The following is a 19,686-nucleotide window of genomic DNA, read 5'->3' on the forward strand; positions in this document are numbered from 1 at the left end:
AAGGACACTGTCCAAAAGTCTCCTAAGGGCAATTTTAATAACAACAAAGCTAAGGAGAAGGGAGTTTACAAAGGCAAAAACAAACTCTCTCCTGAAGAGCTTGAGCGTTATCGCAAGGATAACTGTTGTTCAAGTGCGGCAAGTAAGGGCATGTGTACAGCGCTTGTCCCAAAAGAACACCGGCCATGAGCCTACTAGAGCTACCTTGGTCGAAATCCAAGAAGAGGAAGCTCACCACAAAGGATCTCCCCTATGCCATGCTTGGGGAAAGATAAGAGAACATGATGCTTTTATTCTCTTTGACCTTGGTTCTACTCACAATTTCATATCCACAGAGTTGGCCACCAAGCTAGGCATCCAAGCCTATGAGATGGGAGATGTCCTACCCGCAGATGGTGCTTTCAAGGGGCAAGAAGCTTTAGTCACTCCCTTAATCGGGAAATTGAGGCTCCATGTCCAAAGTTATGTGAACAAAGAGGACTTCTTTATATCTCCTCTCAATCACAAGGATGTAATCCTAGGGGCACCATGGTTTGATCGCATGGCTTCCAATGTTAAATTCCCCAAAAGGAAAATCTACTTTAAGTACAGGGAAAAAGATATGTACATAGATGCTAAGGAAATCGGTAACACCATACCCATTGTACATACACAAGCTTTCAATAAGTCAATAAAGAGCTCTAATTCCATGTACATGATTTTTGTTAAAGATTCTCAAAATGAACCTAATGCTCTAGCAAAGAAAATATGAACAATCACAAGGAATTAGAGTTATCCAATTTTCTCAAGGGGTTTCAAGATGTCTTTATTGACGACATCCCTTGTGAACCTACCTAAACAAGGCAATGATGACCATGCAATTGAACTTCTTCCAGGAAGTTCACCGTGCCTAATAAACCTCCTTATAGAGTTTCTAAAGCTCAACAAGAGGAGATTATGCGGCAAGTGCATGAGCTAGTTGAAAAGGGCATGGTTAGGCCTAGCTCATCTCCATTTTTCTCGCCTGTGTTATTAGTGCAAAAGAAAGATGGCACATATTGTATGTGTGTCAACTATACAGCACTAAATAGGATCACTATCAAAAATAGGTTTCATGTTCCACGAGTAGAAGACCTATTTAATAAGCTACAAGGATTGACCTACTTCAGTAGGATTGACTTAAAAAGTGGCTACCATCAAATAAGGATAGTTGATCAAGACATTGTAAAGACCACATTTCACACTACATTTGGTCTTTATGAATATATTGTCATGCCTTTTGGCTTGACCAATGCACCAGCCACATTCAACCGCTTGATGGAGAAGCTATTCATGCCTCACCGAACCTTTATTGGAGTGTTCTTTGATGATATTATCATCTAATCTAATTCACTAGATGAACACAAGCAACACCTCCAGGTAATATTTCAAGTCTTAAGAGAGAATAAACTTTATGTTAATTAAAATAAAAGTGAGTTTTTCTTACAAGAGATTCAATATTTAGGTCACATTATCTCTCAAGATGTCATCCAAATGGATCCATCAAAGTTAGAGGTAATAAAAGGATGACCTAATCCATGAACTAAGAAGTGTTATAGGAATGTGTGCATACTATAGACGCTTCATAGAAAAGTTCTCACAAATTGCAAGACCATTACATGACCTAACAAAGAAAAATGCTAGGTATATATGGTCTACCAAGGAGAACAATGCTTTCAAAAAGCTTAAAGAAAATCTTATCTCTCAACCTGTGCTTACACTACCGGATCTCTCAAAGCCATTTGAGGTCCAATGTGACGCTTGTGGTGATTGCCTTGGAGCTGTCTTGCTCCAACAAGGGCACGCCATAGCCTATGAAAATCGAAGGCTCGACCCTGTTGAGCAAGTTCTAGGCATATATGAAAAGGAGCTCCTCGCAGTTCTACATGCCTTAGATTCATGGAAGCACTATCTAGTGAGGACTCCTTTCATTCTGCGAATGGATCACCAAAGTCTTAAGTACTTCATGACGCAGACCAAGCTCTCCGACAAACAAATGAGGTGGGTAAATTTTCTTTTGCAATTTCATTTTCATATTGCTCACATTGCTAGCAAGCATAATCAAGTAGCCGATGCACTCTCAAGACGGGCGAGAGTGAATGCGGTTTCCATAGCAACTCACAATAATCTATCTTCTATGATAGATGAGTATGCTATTGATCCCGATTTGAGAAATGTGATTTCAGCCCTTGTATAAGAGAAGAAAGAGGAACCATTTACTTTACAAGATGGTTATCTTCTCTATGGAAATAGACTATGCGTTGTGAGCGGGATGGAAACACACACAACGCCTCTATAATGACTCGACACACACTCTTGGGATGATACACACACACATTATGGGGCACCACTCGGCTTACACAACCAGCCTGGCCGAGACAGGAAACACACAGACGGAGTGAGAAGAGAGAGATTTTCCACTTGCCCACTCAACACTCACACATACACACTCACACACATACACACTCAATTCACCTCAAAGGAAGAAAATTGATGTTGTTTAGACTCAACGAAGCTCAGCCCAACACCAATGGGGCAAATAGTTTACACAATATTGAGGAAATACACCCTCTTTGAGAATTTAGGGACAAGGCTAAACTTATCTTTGGCCTATCATCCGCAAACACATGGCCAAAGTGAAATAGCTAACCTAACAATTCTTGATCTACTAAAAGCCTATGTAACGGAAGTATATCAAAGGTCCCAATGCGAGAAGTACTTACCCTTAGTGGAGTATGCCTACATTGTACATACTTCCACGGAAAAAGCACCTTTCGAGGTAATTGAGGAAAGATCAAAAAGTCCCCTGCTACTCAAAGTACACGGGAAGATCTTTGTTGCAGATGAGTATAGCCGAGACCTACAAGAATCCTTCCAAAAGATTAAGGATGCTATCTCTATCTCACAGCAAAGGCAAAAGGCTGTTGCTAATAAGCACAAAAGAGCCCAAGCCTTTAAAGAAAATGATTGGGTCTTACACAAATTTCCCAAGGCTCGATTAAGGCACACGACGAGCAAGAATCCTACAGGACACCAAAAGTACTATGATAAGTTAGCAAAAAGGTACTATGGTCCCTTCCAAATTCTTAGGCCAATCAATGAGATGGCCTATCAACTCAATTTTCCCAGCCATTGGATTATACACAATGCTTTTGATGTGAGCCTACTAAAGCCTTACAAAGGAGAGCCACCTCAAGAACCAACTATTGAAGACCCACCGAAGATCGAGGACCAAGAAGAGGTGTTGCAGCCCGATTCCATTCTCCGACATGAAGACAAGGTATTAAGAGGCGGTAAGACTATCCGACGATATCTTATTAAGTTTAAGAATTATCCTTTTGAAGATGCTAGGTGGATGCAAGGCCTACAATTAAAGGATAACATAAACCTTGTCAATTATTACAATGCTTCCCTAGAGTAAGCAAATGTACAAATGTTTAAAATGAACAAAGTTTTTGTCTTATAAGATTCTCTTTTTCTTTATTGTGCACAAATGTTAAGTAGTATGCATGCTTAGATCAAGTTTGCGGAGACAACGTTCCCAAACACCAAGTAGAGCTTGTCACTCTACTATGGAAGATTGATAGGACTAATGTGCAGACATGCTTGCGGCAGCTTAGGCTCTCAAGTGCCAAATGGATTAGTCATACATTCTGGAACGATGTCATAGGGTAACATAGGGATCCTCTACCCGCTAGAAGAAGGACTAATGAATAGGCTTTATCTTCTCTACCCCATAGTCGAGAACGACTATGATTTCAAGAGAGAGGTAATGTCATAATAACTAATATTTAATTCTCCTAAATGATTTTCTCATGTTAAACTGATCATTTAATATAGGAAAGTGCCAGGGGACAAAAAGCTAGAATATTGGTTAAGCTGGCAGACCGGCCACACTAGGGATCCAAAGGAGGGAAAATAGGGATCCAAAGAGGGGCCCATCTGCAAAAGAGCATTGTGCAACAATGGGCTTTAAAGACCCTAAGGCTCAGCCCATTAAGACTTCCAAAATGCTAAGGATCCAAAATTCAAAGGTTGTGTCCAATGCTCAAAGCTTAGGAAAATTGGATGCTTTGTGTGTGTACAAAAACTCTTCAATGAGTCCTACATAGGAGGAGGCAAGCCCTGGAAGTAGGGGATGAGAGCGAAACACACACACACACACACAAGCTTTCTTTACACAAAGGGAATGAGGGACACATGTCAGCTCCCTAGCCCAGTTGTCCACAAGGTGTACTCAATTCCTATCGAATGGCCATGGAGGTGGACCAATGAGAATTAAGCTAGAGTAAATCTAGTTTAATTAATTCAAAAACACTTAATAAAAGAACCAATAAGAATTAAGCTCTCTAGAAGACTATTGGACGGTCTCCCAAGGGGTCCAATGAGCATTCAACAGCCCAATGGCTTGCCTAATTCCTATTGCCCAGGAGACAAAGGGGTCCAATGAGAGTTTAGTTGCATTAATCTTAATTACCTAAAGCTCTCACAAAAGGGGACACATGTCAGAAGGCTATCACTTATGCTATTTAATTTTCATTGGCTAAGTTGGGAGAGGTCCAATGGGGTGTCAGCATGAGTAAAATGCAAGAGGGGTCAACCAAGAGAGAGAGGCGGTTGAATTTGTCAAGTCATTATCACACACACACTCACACAATCTCATGTGTGGAGCAAGAAGACTCTCTCTCTCTCCTTCTCAAGCTTTAATGGAAAGCTTATCACCTAGTCCAAGCTTGTGAGAAGGGAGGCCTACACCAACAACTCTTGGCTTTGTGATGCAAATCCAACCAAGAGCCAAGAGTCAATGCATGCTCATCTCCTCTACCACGCTAATTACTAAGCTATGCTATGCTAAGTTGAGAGATTATGTGAGGAAATGTACATCTTTCTCGTAAGACTACTCCTTCTTCCTCTCAATTTACTCTCATACCCCGCTAGCTATGGCCATATTTGAAGGTGTGTGAGGTCTTGGGTCTAAGACCGTGAGGGAATTGATGTTGTGTTTTATAAGTATTTTGCTTAGTGCTTGAAGCTTCCATCTTCATTGCACTAGCTAGTATTGAAGGAACACAAAGAATTGTATTGTAAAATGTCTCTCTTGATGGGAGAAACCTATAATACAAAGCCTTTTGGAGGGGGACCAGCTCCATGTAAATTTGGTCCTCAACTGTTGTTAATAGCTTAATTCTCTCTCTTTTGAAGTATTGTTCATGCTATCTAACTAGGTGTTATGCTCTTTGTTGCTCTCTCCACCCAAGCACTCTTGTTATACTCATTAGGAACCTATTCTAATGAAATGCTCACTATGTTCATGTTATTTTCCGCTACACACAAGTTATTAGGCCATTAAGTGTTACACATCCCAAGATGGGTCTAGCTGAGACTCCCAGTTCGTTGTTGTTCACAAGACCTTCTGTAAGAGCCTACTAGCCTAAAATTGGCTAACCCGTATTAGATTAGGACATTGGTTTAGGGCCTTGATCAAGCAAGCCAAAGTGGTTTCTTTGCTTGTCAAGTGCCAATAAGGTGCTAGGCCTAACATGGACACAACTAAACATAGAAATTTGTTCTGAATGTATCTAATAGAATTTTTGCTACTTTTGTGGACAGTTTTTTCAATTCAATTGTTTGTTTACTTTTATGCTTCCATTATGAGAGTTGCTTGTGGTATATAGATTAAGAGGAAAAGACCTATTAATATCCCTAGGTCATGATAGAAATGAATGTATATTAAGGTAATCATTAAGGATTTGAGACTAGCAAATAATGAACCTATATTAACCTATAGGAAGAAGTGAGCTATCTGGCTAAGACATGGAAGTACTCACACAACTAGTGAGCAAACCAAGGCAATATGAATGGTTAACTCTATGAGGTGACATGGCCTATGGAGGAGCTAAGACATGGCATCACATGTCCTCTCCTTCTTAGATTTGCAATGCACTCTAGCTTTAAAGCATCATAACTACCACATCATAACTCTGTTTGATGAGCAGTCTAGGCCAGTTGACTCAGCACTTCAAGCTCTACATTCCCAAGCAAAAAAACATCCATGTGAACACCCTTCACTATCATCTTGTGTCGCCCTTTCTAGAGAATTTTTGGCCTAGAAAACCACATAAAACATACATCACTATGGTCTCTTGCCTGCCCAGGCTCTTCCACACTTGCTTTAGAACTCCAACTTGCATTTGTAAGCATACATACCTCTGCTTGTGCCCTCTACTAGGGTCGACACACTTTGGCTGCACCAACGTCCAAACATTCCTACACAATGAACTTTTGAAACACATCTTGTCCATAATCCAGCAACAATAATGGATTGGTGCACACATCCATAATGTTCTCTATACGTCATGGTGGTTCCTTTCCCGATTCATGTGCCTTGAACTTCAACCCACGGGTTCAAATACCAATAACTTGAACTCCAACACATGGGTCCAAATCATTTGTAGGGAGTACCGATTGCCCCTCTCTGTCACTCATAAGCCTTTGTCTCACTAAAGTTAGTTGCAACAACAGCCACCTATCTAGAAATCTAATATCATGGCCATTGTGTCCATCGCCATGTGTTTCATGCCGATTCCTTAAGCCAAATCTTTATAATTGCTCTCCCTGTCAAGATTTCCTTTGTCTTTGTCATCTTGTGAGCTCTTGCATTTGACATTGCCTTCACATTCTCAAGCCAAAAAAGGCATCTTCTCACATTTATGACAACAGCTCTTGGACCTTGTGGGTACCAAGGTAGCTAACGGAGCACTGGTCTTGCCGTCCTTGTCAAGCTTGCCTTAGACTTTGTTCTTTTGCAAGAATTGAACCTTGCCTTGGGCCTTACAATTTCAAGGCCAATGGTTCACTAGATCCCTTGAGAACTTAGTACATCGAGGCCGCTAACTGAGTACTAGGCGATCCACTTTCCATAGCCATTTGTTGATGTTGGTCATTTGAAGGTGAAATTTCATCATGGTTTACCTGTGAAATTCAGAATGCTTTCTGTTTAGGAAAAAGATCTCTTCTTTCTTTGCAAAACATGCATGAATGGGGGGGGGGGGGGGGGGGGGGGTTTACATTTTTGCCAACTCTTTCTCTACCACACACCACTTGACTCTTTTTTTAGCAACCCTACATGGATTCAATGAGAACCAGCCCTTGAATGGAGTTCCCCAACTATTGGGTGCAAGGCGATATCTTCTTCACATGAAGCCTCACCTCTAAAAGAGCCACCAACCATCGACGTTTGACCGTAGCAATGCCCACAACTGCCTACGTGAAGGGGACAAGCCGAAAGCCATAGCCCACCAGCTCGTGGAGCTCCCCAAGGTAGGCATCCACCTTTTGATGCTCCATAAGTGAACAACTTGCTTTATATATGCACTAAAAACTTTGTCCTCCAGTGTGTACATGGGTTTTACCCCCCTCTTGCCAGCCACATTGCAACACCCCACACCTCACCCCCTTTAGTTCCAAAACACTCATTATCTCCACTTAAGAATTTTAGTTTTAGTCCCTTGAATTTGCAATATCTTTCTGCTCCTTGATCCAATGGGAAAGAAGTAAAGACCACCCTAATTTGTGTGGTTTGGAATTTGATCCCCACTTCCAACTCTGCAATCAATGTTCCAGAGGGCCTAAACTAACGCCCCAAAAATGGAGAAAAAACACGTGTTTCGTAGCAACCACCATCTTCTACCAACTTTGACTGAGCATAACTCCATGCCCATGCCCGGAACTTTGATTGATGAGATGTATCTTTTGACTTGTTTCATATACTGCATACCATCTCTTGAAACTTTAGTGCGCTTAGAAAGAACTTCAGTTGCACGTCTCTCGAGGAACCAAAATGGTGCAGACCCAACCCCCAATGCAATTGAAGATTTAAAAAGTCCAGCATGTACAAAAAAATTAACACCTCAAACCTATGCCATCACATATCCCTTGGGCCTTCATCGTATCTGTACTACCCACCAGAAAACTACAAACCACTTTGACCTTCAAACTACAATATCTTGCACACTGTATCTCAGATTGATGAGCCGTTTGGACAAGCATCGAGAGCATTTTGAAGAGAACCATATGTACTTCCAAACCTAAATTTTTACCAGCTCTAAGATTCCACCTGACTAGCCCCAAAGCATGACCTTTTGGCCTAGAAAATCACTAAAAACATACATCTTGTTTGTAAAGCCCTTGGTGGGACTGCCTGGAATGAACCTCCCAACCTCCCATTAAATAGCCCCCTTGGGCCTCATTCCCTATCCACACTTGCAGTCGGCCCCTTGGGCCTGGTCCTTGACCATCGGGCATTGCCCATGGCATGACATTACTCCCCCCTTGGAGAAGCTGTTTTTCCCTCGGAAACAAGAGTGATGATACACTAATGTTTTCCACAGTGGCATCCTGCAGGGATCCAACTGTTTGCTTGACTAGAACACGGTTTAGTAGGAGGTTCAATGAAACCAAGAGTAACATCTTGATTTTCCATATTGTTGTCCTGTTGCAACCGTCTTGATGTAACCGTCTCATAGATAATATAGCGTGTAAACTCCCTTTAGAACTCAATTGAGTATGCTAAATGAGTTATCACAACTATGATGTACCCGAAAGAGTACCTCTTTTCCCATGAAAGTAACTTGCTGACGTAACTCATCAGCCAAGTTTAAGTATGTGACTTGTTATCTTCTCGTATCAGTAAACAACCCCACCATAGCTAGTGTTCATAGTTGAGAACCTGAATTATACATAAAGGGACCAAACTTAGTCGCAAACATGCTTTAAATTATGATAAGCAAACTCCAAGTAGAGCAATAAATGCTTACTAATTGGATTGCTTGGTGCTAAAGTACTCATAGTGCGTATCCTTTAGCACAAGATTACACTTTGGAATCTGCCTATCCTCCTTGGATATGTAATCTACCTATCCTCCTTGGATAACGGACAATACTGAGGTTTTTTCTCCCATGGTTTACAAACAGTCTTCCCAGATGACTAGTAAACGGGGAGCACAATATCATATAGCATTGCTGAGCAAACAACAATGTCCTGAATAACCATCTTGGTTAACATGAAAAATCCACAAGCACCCAAACCAAGCCATGACCTCTATTGGTGATTGGCAGACCCAAAAGTAAGCGCATATAGATACTGCACATAGAGTGCAAAACGCTTTATAAGAAACTAATGTGATGAATATGCATACCGCTCCAAATCAGTCTTTGCTAAACACTAGGGCCCATAACACCTAGTGTGCATGCATTTAGCAAAAAACATATCCAAATATGTATATCCAAGAGCATCCTTGCCAGTACTTATGGCGAATGTGATGCTCCTAGCACACATTAAAGAGGAATGTAAATAGTTCTGAAAAGAAACTAAATACTTTCTGCTGCAATCATTTGCAAGCCTTGTGAAAATGTTTGAACCATGATAGAAGGTGACATTAATCACTTCTAGGTACAAACAATGAAACCTTTTCATTATAACAACTCATAGCCTTGCTATATGTATAAAAAACCATTTGTAATGTTGTTTAGCTGCACATGTACTATAACAAGTCATTCTAAGTATCCGACAATTTTTGGCCACCGAAATTTCTCCTGATACGTCTTGCTGAAAATGGTCTAGAAAAAAAATGACACGTACTTGAAATAGTGAGCGCCAGTGTCAGTCCAGAGACTTATATTCTCCGCATGTGGAACATGTCTCATGTAAGCATGTCTAAAAAAAGAACATCCTTGAGGTACAAGATATACTTGTGTGTGGAGGTAACTGCAAACACTCTACGACGAGAGTGAGAGGGACCCTCATTAGCCTTGCTCCACATTGGCTAAACTGAACTCCTTGAGTCCCTAGACCATGTTGTGTCCTATGTGACAACATGTGCCAAATAAACCCTACAAGTGGGTCTATAACTGCATAATGCAAAAAAGGTATTTTGGACACAACGACCCAAAATTCTTGGCTCTTACATGACCTTGTCATTTCAGAAGAGCAAACATAGTGTATGCATCCTACGTAGAAAAGAAAACCAAAAGAAACAAAACCAAAGCAAATGCGTACCTGTAGGTTAAACATAGTGTTCACTTATCCGAAGTGAAGAGCACTTGCCCAATTTTCCCGCCTGCAAAGGCCTAGGAACACGAAGTGAAATGCAAGTAATATTGCTCAGGTTACCTTGGGGGTTGCTTTTGCAATCCAAACCCCATGGTTAAACTTTGTAGGAAAACTGCTCTACTAGCAGCCAGCCCTTGGCCTATGTCCGTGACCCCCCTTGGGTTGGCCCATGACAGTACATTCCATTGGAGGTTGAAACTTTTTCACTACCCCTTGGCAGTCTGTGGACTTCTTTCCTTGAAAATGCAAGGGTGAAGGGTCCAACAATTGACCATCAACCCTACTAAGTGATTTAGTAATCATGAGGTGGGGCTTACCCCAAAATTGTACTCATATAGGCATTCTTAGTGCTAATGGGAGCTCCACTAATTGGAGTCGTATCATACAACTAGACCTTTTTCACACCCAAAAATCCATAATCTAGGGTTTTTGTGAGCAGTCGTGCGGCTGAAACACTGGCTTCATCCATACACCTTGGTAGAAATAAGCCCTTACGAGTTTACGACGTTCGAAAACTCAACTTGAGTGTCACACAAAGTGTGGAGTGCAAAAATAATGTCCAAAAAATCACTAATGGCAAGACACTTGCTTGTCCATTATAAGTAATGGTCACTCAACTAAATAGAAATTTTTGATCTTGAAAGCAATCACTTATGGATTACCAATAGATGGCTCTTAGCCTTTCCAAAATAGGTAGCAATAGATGGCTCTTAGCCCTTCTTCTTACCATATTAACATAGAAAGATTTCAAGAAAATCATGCCTGGTTTCACCTTTCCCGCATAGAAATTGGAAAGAGAGAGAGAGAGAGAGAGAGAGAGAGAGAGAGAGAGAGAATGTTGGGCTGAGGAAAACCCCTTATTCGAATGTGTTGTATGCCAGACCATGTCTGTGTTTTATCTTATCCTATAAACGTACAACTACATGCCCTTGGAGAGAGAGGCTTAGCGTATCCTATAAGCATACAGCTGTGTACTTGTACCACGCCCTCGTAGAGAGAGGTACCATAAGTCACATCTTGACCCACTGACCGTGTATGTGACCGTGACTGTATCAGGGTAACTTGAAATGCGGCACTTTGCCTGTGAATAACATAAAAAATGTTTTAAGATATCAGTTACTTACCTTGTCCTTGACAAAGGATTTAGTGTTATAGCGGAAGCAGAATAAGAATGATATGGGATTATACCAATATCGTTGGCATGCCATGCACGCGGACGTGTAAGCCCTGGGTGACATTGATGGGCTCTACCAATTGACCCGATACCTAAAGTGCCTTGCACTATCGGGCAAGGATACATCTCAATTTGCCGTTGTCGCACGTAAATTGTTAAAGCACTTTGTTGTGTACAATAGGCAATCGTTGCCAACGTAAAAGAAAACTTAAAATTGTGTATGCTGGTTGCCAGCTAGCTGTGGCAAGTGTATTGAGTTTGTCAAAATAAAACTCTTTGCAATTTGGCTCGTAGCCATATCTGTTACGGAAGAGATGTCGTTACATGCACCATATACAGTGTCTTGTGATGCGAAAACGTGCTATTAACATATACTAAACCTGTGGAAACCATGATCCCAAATGCCATAAAAGAAGCCGTGCTTCATGTTAATGCTCATGTATTGTTGGTGTTCATAGCTAATATATGTTCCCGTTGACACACATGTGTCCAAGTGGAGAGGAATCGACCATGTCGAAATTGCTTAAAGAAAGAAAGCATTATGTATTGTATCTTGATTGAATATGCTATACCAAGCAAGGTCTTGTATCATATACAACTAACCAAAAGGGTTATCTGAAAGGGAAGATAACAAGTAAAGAGCATGCAAGAAATTTATTGACTACTTAGCCAGAAAATCCATCAAAAAGACCTAAGAATTCAGTACCTGGGGACAATGTTTCCGTTGATGATGTCCCATACAATTGAAACATAACTTCTGCAATTTGGCTTTCTGAAAGTCTATTGTGGAAAGTCTCCTCTTTGCCACCTTGGCGAAGACTGGTTCGATGACTGCCACAGGTGTAGATACGGTAGCCTGTGGGATGCACGAGACGACCAACTCCGTAATGTGATCCACCTGTGTAGCAAGCAATTGGACGCGAACTGCCATTTTGCAAAACCATCCTTCAAACGTTTGAAAGTTATGTCTTGTAATGTACTCTTTTTCATCGATTAGATTGCTAGTATCCTCCAAAATGTCAAGCACACTCTGAGGAGGAGTAGTAGACACTCGTGAAGGAAGTTCAAAGTCAAAAAAATGATTCTCGGAAAGTTATCCAGAAAATCAAACGAGGAATCCATGATGGTTTTGTGTGGTGCTAGCAAATAAAAGGAAGAATACTTAGATATCAAAAGATGTGATGCAAACCCGTTGTATCCGTCGTCGGTACAGAAAATCATCAGTAATGCCATGCTAATTAAATAATTTTTAGGTAAGGTCGTCCCTTCACGTGTGTTGCTGATGATGAATCCAAAAACCATCGTGATCGCAATCAATTAGCTGTGTTAATTGACTTGGTACGTTGGAGGCAAAATTTCTGAAAATCTGGCCCGATGGCGATAAGCACAATCCCTTTTTCTCGATCAAACAAGCACAAAAAATGTGTGTTAGAAGCAATCGGATGTAAAAGGTATCGTCAAAATCCCACTGCGTTAATTCAACCGCTTCACTGATATGGTTCCACTTCACCAAAATTCTTGAGAAAACTGTTGCAAAAAAATGGTAATTTGCTGATGAATTCCCTTGTCCTTTGCCTATGATTTTGGCCGAGGTGCATGCACCGTTTGGTGTCCTTTTTATGTGGTGTGTGGTCGAGGGTGGGCACGCACCCTTGGTAAGTTGAAGGCCAAATTTTAACCTTCAGGCGGGCGGCCAAAAATATGCCCTTCAAGTTGGAGCGATGGTGACTACAACGAGCAGCGCACAGAGTTTGCAGACAAAGAAGCTCTCTATGCGAAGCTTTCTGGGCTTCAACCGTGTGACGAGAATTGCCTGGCTCGGAGGCGTGCACCCGGTAGACCCGGCCTTGCGATGTTTGGATTCCTTTGAAACACCCTCTCCCCTCACCTCAAGAGGCCCTGCACACGCTACCCGGCTTCGACCCCGCCTGTCAAGAGCGCTTCTCCACCGCATGAACATGCAAAAGGCATGCAAGGGAAGGCCCAAGAGACCCAAGGTGGCCAAGAAAGAAAAAGGCAAGGAGATAACGCCCACGTCCACACCCAACAACATCATTAATCAGACACTAGAGGAGGAGCAGAGGAGAAGGGTGTGCGCTTTACATGTGAGAATTTGCGGTCTTAAAGACAAAGGCAATGTGGATGAAGAAGTAAAAGAACTCACAGCCTTGATGGGGATTCATGAGCTGACGCACACAACGGCATGGAGAGTGGGCAACATAAAGAAAAATGGAAGCAGTGGAGAAACCTCAAAAGAAAGAGCACTCATCCTCCGTTTTCCCTCCATGGAAGCGAAGAACTCCTTCTTGAAGAAAAGACCAACTCTTAAAGAGACTGACATCTTTCTCAGGGATGATCTCACCCTCTCGCAGATCGCTCATATGCAGGAAGTAATGCCGGAGATTAGAGCGGCAAGGGGAAAAGGCAAGATCGCTTTTTACCAAGACGGAAAAGTGGTAATACTAGAGCGACGCTCCACATGACGGTGTGAGACTTATGGGACCACACTCAAAGTAGCTGCCTCGAACTACAATGGATCTATGCGTCTTGATGTGGGTGCTTTTGAGGATAGCTTTACTGGAAGAGACATCATCTTTTACTCTGAGACACACCAGGCCCCTGGGCAATCCATGCCTCACATTAGTGGATACAGATGGGAGACAGCCTACAGACAGGAGACACGATCAGAGCACAGAGGGCGGGGCTCGGGAGGAGTGGCAGTGTTATCTAGAGAGGATCTGCAGCCACTGATACATATAGCCCGCAGGGATGAGCAGGCTAGGTACATGTGGGTGAGACTAAAAGCAGAGACAGGAAAATACCTCTATCTAGCTATTTGCTACTTTCCCCCGAGTACATCAGTTTATGCATCACCCAGAGGACAATCCCCTTTCTCTATTTTGGATGATGATATATGGGAGTTCTCTATGGACGGTGACATTATCATCCTAGGGGACTTCAATGCTAGGACTGCCCATCACTAGGCAGTGTTTTATGATACTTCAGAGGAGATGCTAAGAGAGCTAGATGTTGTAGAGACGGGCCTTTCCAGACTATCACACGATATGGAATATACTGAGTATGGGTGACACCTGATAGACATGGGCACTGCACATGGATTGGACATCTTGAACGGCCTACAGAGATTTCCTGCTGTTGCGGGAGGTTTTACATGCTTCCCACACAGACATGGAGCCATCACAAAGGACTATGTCATGGCACAGCCGAATCTCATCTCTAGTATCCAGGATCTCACAGTTGGGCCCAGACCGGTCGGGGTGGCAATGGATCATGCTCTGGTGTCAATGACCATCTCCTTCCAGTTCAGTGTAGCACACAGGCCACGAGTAGCAGCCCCTACTTGCTACACATTCACATGGGAGACGGATTCTGTATACATGGACGGAATCTACAGACGCCTATGCACTAAGGACCCGGGGCAACCTCTGGAGGAGCTAACTACTATACTGACACAAAAATTACATGAGGCAACAGGAGAAGCATACCCACACACCCAACCTGAGCAGAGCCGCCGATCAGGGAGCATGCCTCAGAACAGCTAGTACGATGAGGAGTGCCGCCAGACTAGAGCCAGACTTCAGAGGGAGGTGCTGCTGGGGGACGTCACTCACAGATAGTCACAGATTGACTTCCGACGCCTGCTGCGGCGGAAGAAGAGGGCTTTTTTGGCTCGACTCGAGCAGGATCTATATCAGTTATTCTTGAGTCATGACTCGCGTGACTTCGTGGCGGCTCTTTCATGAGCAGTCCCCCCTCTGCTATTTCCTCCATAGAGACCTGGAGTCAGTACGCATCATCTTTGTACACAGTACCTGGACAACCGCCCCTCCCCAACCCCCCCGATCCATGCCCACACGCATGTGTCTTTTTCACCGCTGAGATGGTGAAGAAATCTATTGACAGGATGAACACTGGGAGAGCATATGATCATGATGGCCTAGTCGCTGAGCATTTCATGCATGCCAAAGACCTACTAGCAGAGCTTCTAGCAGTTATGTTTAACCGGGCCATGTGTGAGGGCCTACCGGACACTTGGATCCTATCTACGATCGTACCTATCTTCAAATCAGGAGACCCCATGGAGCCTGGGAATTATCGCACTATTATGATTGGGCACACACTGGCATGCTTGTATGCATCCATTCTTGAGCAACAACTGAGTAGATGGGTAGAGAGGGAAGAAATACGTGCAACTGGGCAGGCAGGATTCAGGAGAGGCTTCTCTACTCTTGACCATATTCTAACACTCAGGGCCATCATCGAGGAAGGCAGATCTCATGGGAGACGGATCTATTGTAGCTTTGTGGACTTTCGCAAAGCTTTCGACACGGTACCCAGAGCTAGACTGATGCGCAGATTAGAGGAAATGGGAGTACCCACAGAACTCATTTGGGGGATCATGGCATTGTACAGATCAGAAGTAGGGCATGTACGCACCCCGGAGGGACCTTCTACACTGGTTCACTCCACTATTGGGGTGAAGCAGGGCTGCCCGCTCTCTCCTACTCTTTTCGGTATGTATGTGGATGAGGTTTCTGACTACATTGACAGCGATGGGGATAAAGGTGCTCAGTTGGCAGGGACATGGATTCCACTTTTGTTATATGTTGCTGACATAGTGTTGATCTCCGAATCCCCAGAGGGAATGCAACATCAATTGGATGCTTTGCATACGTTTGCCCACGAAAGTGGTTTGTCTGTCAACCTGGGTAAAACCAAGGTTATGGTGTTTAATACCACCCCACAATGGATAAGGAGGTCAGCACCTACATTCACATACGGCTAGGAGACTGTGGAGTAGACAGACGCTTACACTTACCTTGGAGTGGTTTTTAGCGGACCTGCATTCTCACTCAGAAGAGCAGCAGAGACCAGACTTACTAGAGCCCACACAGCATTGGGTAGATTGGAGAGGATGTGTTCGCAGGTTCAGTTTCAGGAGCCCCGGACGAAGCTCTGGCTCTTTGACACCTTGGTGGCTTCAGCATTGCTCTATGGAACCGAGATATGGGGACCTTCACTGGATCACCATGGGAGGCCAGGTCGCTCAGACGGATGGGGGAACATAGAGAAACCTCTCGTCTCTATGATCTCGCGGCTCATTAGAGCCAAGGCATCAGTACCAAGGGCCATTATCCGAGTAGAGCTAGCGGCCCCCCCACTTGTGGTGGAGGCGCTCACCAGATCAGTCTCCTTCATAAACCGCACATGGGAACTTCCTAGAGACAGATATGATTGCATAGCACTTGAATCCTCTCGACAGTTAGCCATACAAGGAGATACAACATGCTAGTATGGGGAGATGACATCATGGTTTCAGGCACATGGGTTCAGCATAGACAGGCTGCCACCATTCCATTACTCATTGGATGCACCATCTCTCACTCTTACACAGTCAGAGATCACCAAGCTCATCCGCCAAGACCTGACCCAGCTAGACACCACAGGAGGACATGGATACAACCAACACAGGAATTGGGCATGAAGATGGATTTCTACAGAGACCACCTTCTCCAGCTTACGGAAGATGGTTTTGTGGCGAGACCCAGATACATGGATACCCACTTGTCTCATGGGATACGATGTGCTATTGGCCAATTACGCACATCTTCTCACCAGTTGCGGATTGAGACTGGGAGATACAGCGGAGTACCAGCAGAGGACAGGACATGCCCCTTGTGTAACATGGAACCCGAGACAAAGCTACACTATACATGCCGCTGCCCCGTCTACTACGAGATACGAGGCCGCTTCCATTGCTTGTTCAGAGAGGGTTTTGGACCACTCTCAAGAGTCATGGGATACGAAGATCAGAGATGTCTGGGTTTGTTCCTGCTCGAGCTGCGCAGACACAGAGATAGCCTGATGAATGGCGAGGCTAGCTTTCTCAAAGACGGATCTCAGACTTCTTCAGAGCAGACACGGATAGCCGCAAGAGCCACTCCTACAACAGAGCTCCCCCCTCGTCTCACACCAGAGGCACACTGATTGACCGAGCGATTGAACTGGGGAAATCCACGTGCCCACGAGACTGCGAAGAACTACACAGCATTGACGGAGGCTACGACAGAAAATTCGGAGCATGCTGGCCAGGCATGTACGATGCCCGGTCAAACTACTAACCATGGAGGAAATTGATGAGATTCGCCAACGACCGATGCTAGATCTCTTGTGATTCAGCTATCCCAACAAGCCGCCCATTTTTTGCTTAGTTTTTGCTTGGCTCACATCGCCCAACTTAGGACCCCATAGTATATATCTTTGTTTTGTACTGTTGTTAGGTTATTTTGTTACTTTGACTTTTGTATCAGATCCACCACTTTGTAACTTTCGAGTCTCATAGGTCATTATGGCCTTTTGAAGACGTTAATATAACATTTCATTTCATTTCTTTGTGCACATGCAAGGTCCCATTCTGTAACAATTACTGGTCTATAAAGCTTGTAAATAGCGGAAAATAACTTAACATAGTGAGCATTTCATTAAGAGCAAATTCCTAATGAGCATACAAGAGTGCTTGGTTGGAGATAACAACATTAGCATAACACCTAATTAGTTTGGCATAACAATACTTGAAAGAGAGAGAGAAATAGAACAATTGACAACTATTGAGGACTGGATTTACATGGACCGGTCCCCCCTCCATTAGGCATTTGTATTATAACTTCTCCCATTAAGAGAGACTTTGTACAATACAATTCTTTGTGTTCCTTGGTAAAAACTCGTAGGTGCTATGAAGATGGAAGCTTCATGCACCAAACTTACATGTGCTAACACATAACATCAGTTACTCGTTGGTCTCAGACCCAAGACCTCACACACCTTCGAAGATGGTGAGAGCTAGCGGGGTATGAGAGTAGATCTAGAGGAAGAAGGAGTATTCTTACGAGAAAGAAGTATTTCCTCACTTAATTACTCTTGTAGCTTTGCTTAGCTTAGTAATTAGATAATAGAGGAGAGAAGCATAGCATTGAAGCTTAGCTCTTGGTTGGATTTGCATTCCATATCCAAGAGTTGTTGGTGTAGACCTCCATTCTCAAACTTGGAGAAGAAGATGAGCTTTCCATTAAAGCTTGGAGAAGGAGATGATTTTCTTGCTCTACACATGAGTTGTGTGAGTGTGTGTGGAATAATGCTCTTCCAAAACAGTCCTCTCTCTCCTCTTGGTTGACCCCGTTGCCAATTACTCATGCTGCATTCCTATTGGCCCTTGAAAAGCCTAGCCAATAGTATTTGAGTATGAGTTTTACTCTTGCTGGCTTTCTATTGGCCCGTAAATAATTTGGCCAATAGCCTTTGAGAGGGCCAATCAAGAGCCTTGTGACAAGTGTCCATCCTTTTTTCCATTTTGTAAATGCCAAATAATTAATTTAATTATCTGCTTTGCTATTGGACCTTTTAGTCCTTTGGCCAATAGGAATTAAGCAATTTTAGGAACTGCTTAATTATCATTGGACCCTTTGACTGTCCAATAGTTTTCTAGGGAGACTATTTCTTATTGGTTATTTTTTGAGCATTTATAAAAATAAAATTTTAGTTTACACTAGCTAACTTCTCATTGGTCCACCTATGTGCCCATCCAATAGTATTCAGGCAAGAATTGGGGGTTTCTTTGCATGCCTGACATGTGTCCTCTTTACTTTGTGGAAAGGGTAAGCTTAGGTGTAGTGTGTGTGTGTGTGTGTGTGTGTGTGTCTAGTCCTTATTAAGCTTTGTCATCTTCCCAAAACTTTTTTGCTTTTGTCCTCTAGCTTATTGGCCTTTTGCACACACACAAAGCATCCAATTCCATTTACAATTGACCATTGGACTTTACACTTTGAAATTTTGGAACTTAACCTTTTGGAAGTCTTAATGGGCTGAACCCTAAAGTCTTTGGAGCCCATTCATTGCACATTGCACATTGCACATTGCTCTTCTGCAGATGGTACCCCTTTGGATCCCTACTGTGGGCCCCCTACAATGACCAGTCTGCTAGCTTTACTAATAATCTAGCTTTTTCTCCCCTGGTACTTCCCCATATTAAATGATCAGTTTAACATGAGAAAATCATTTAGGAGAATTAGATATTAGTTATTATGACACATTCCCTCTCCTGAAATCCCCTGACTCTGTCTTTGGTTATATTTAATTATTAATGCGCTGGGCTAAGTTGCACAATATATGCAGCCTCTTTGCTTGGTTAGTTCAATTGACTCCAAGAAGTTCGTGTGGAGCAGCGAGAGTTCGAGTCCAACTCGTTGAGTTTTTGGTTGGACAACTAGCAAGGGCATGCTACAGCCGATGGAATCTCGGTAAGATTCCAGTCAATATAATAATGAGCCCACTAGAATGTATTTGATATCGAGCAAGGTAGGATAAAA

The sequence above is a fragment of the Adiantum capillus-veneris genome, chromosome 20, assembly GCF_014529385.1.
Source record: "Adiantum capillus-veneris isolate H3 chromosome 20, ASM1452938v2, whole genome shotgun sequence".
Classification (NCBI taxonomy): domain Eukaryota; kingdom Viridiplantae; phylum Streptophyta; class Polypodiopsida; order Polypodiales; family Pteridaceae; genus Adiantum; species Adiantum capillus-veneris.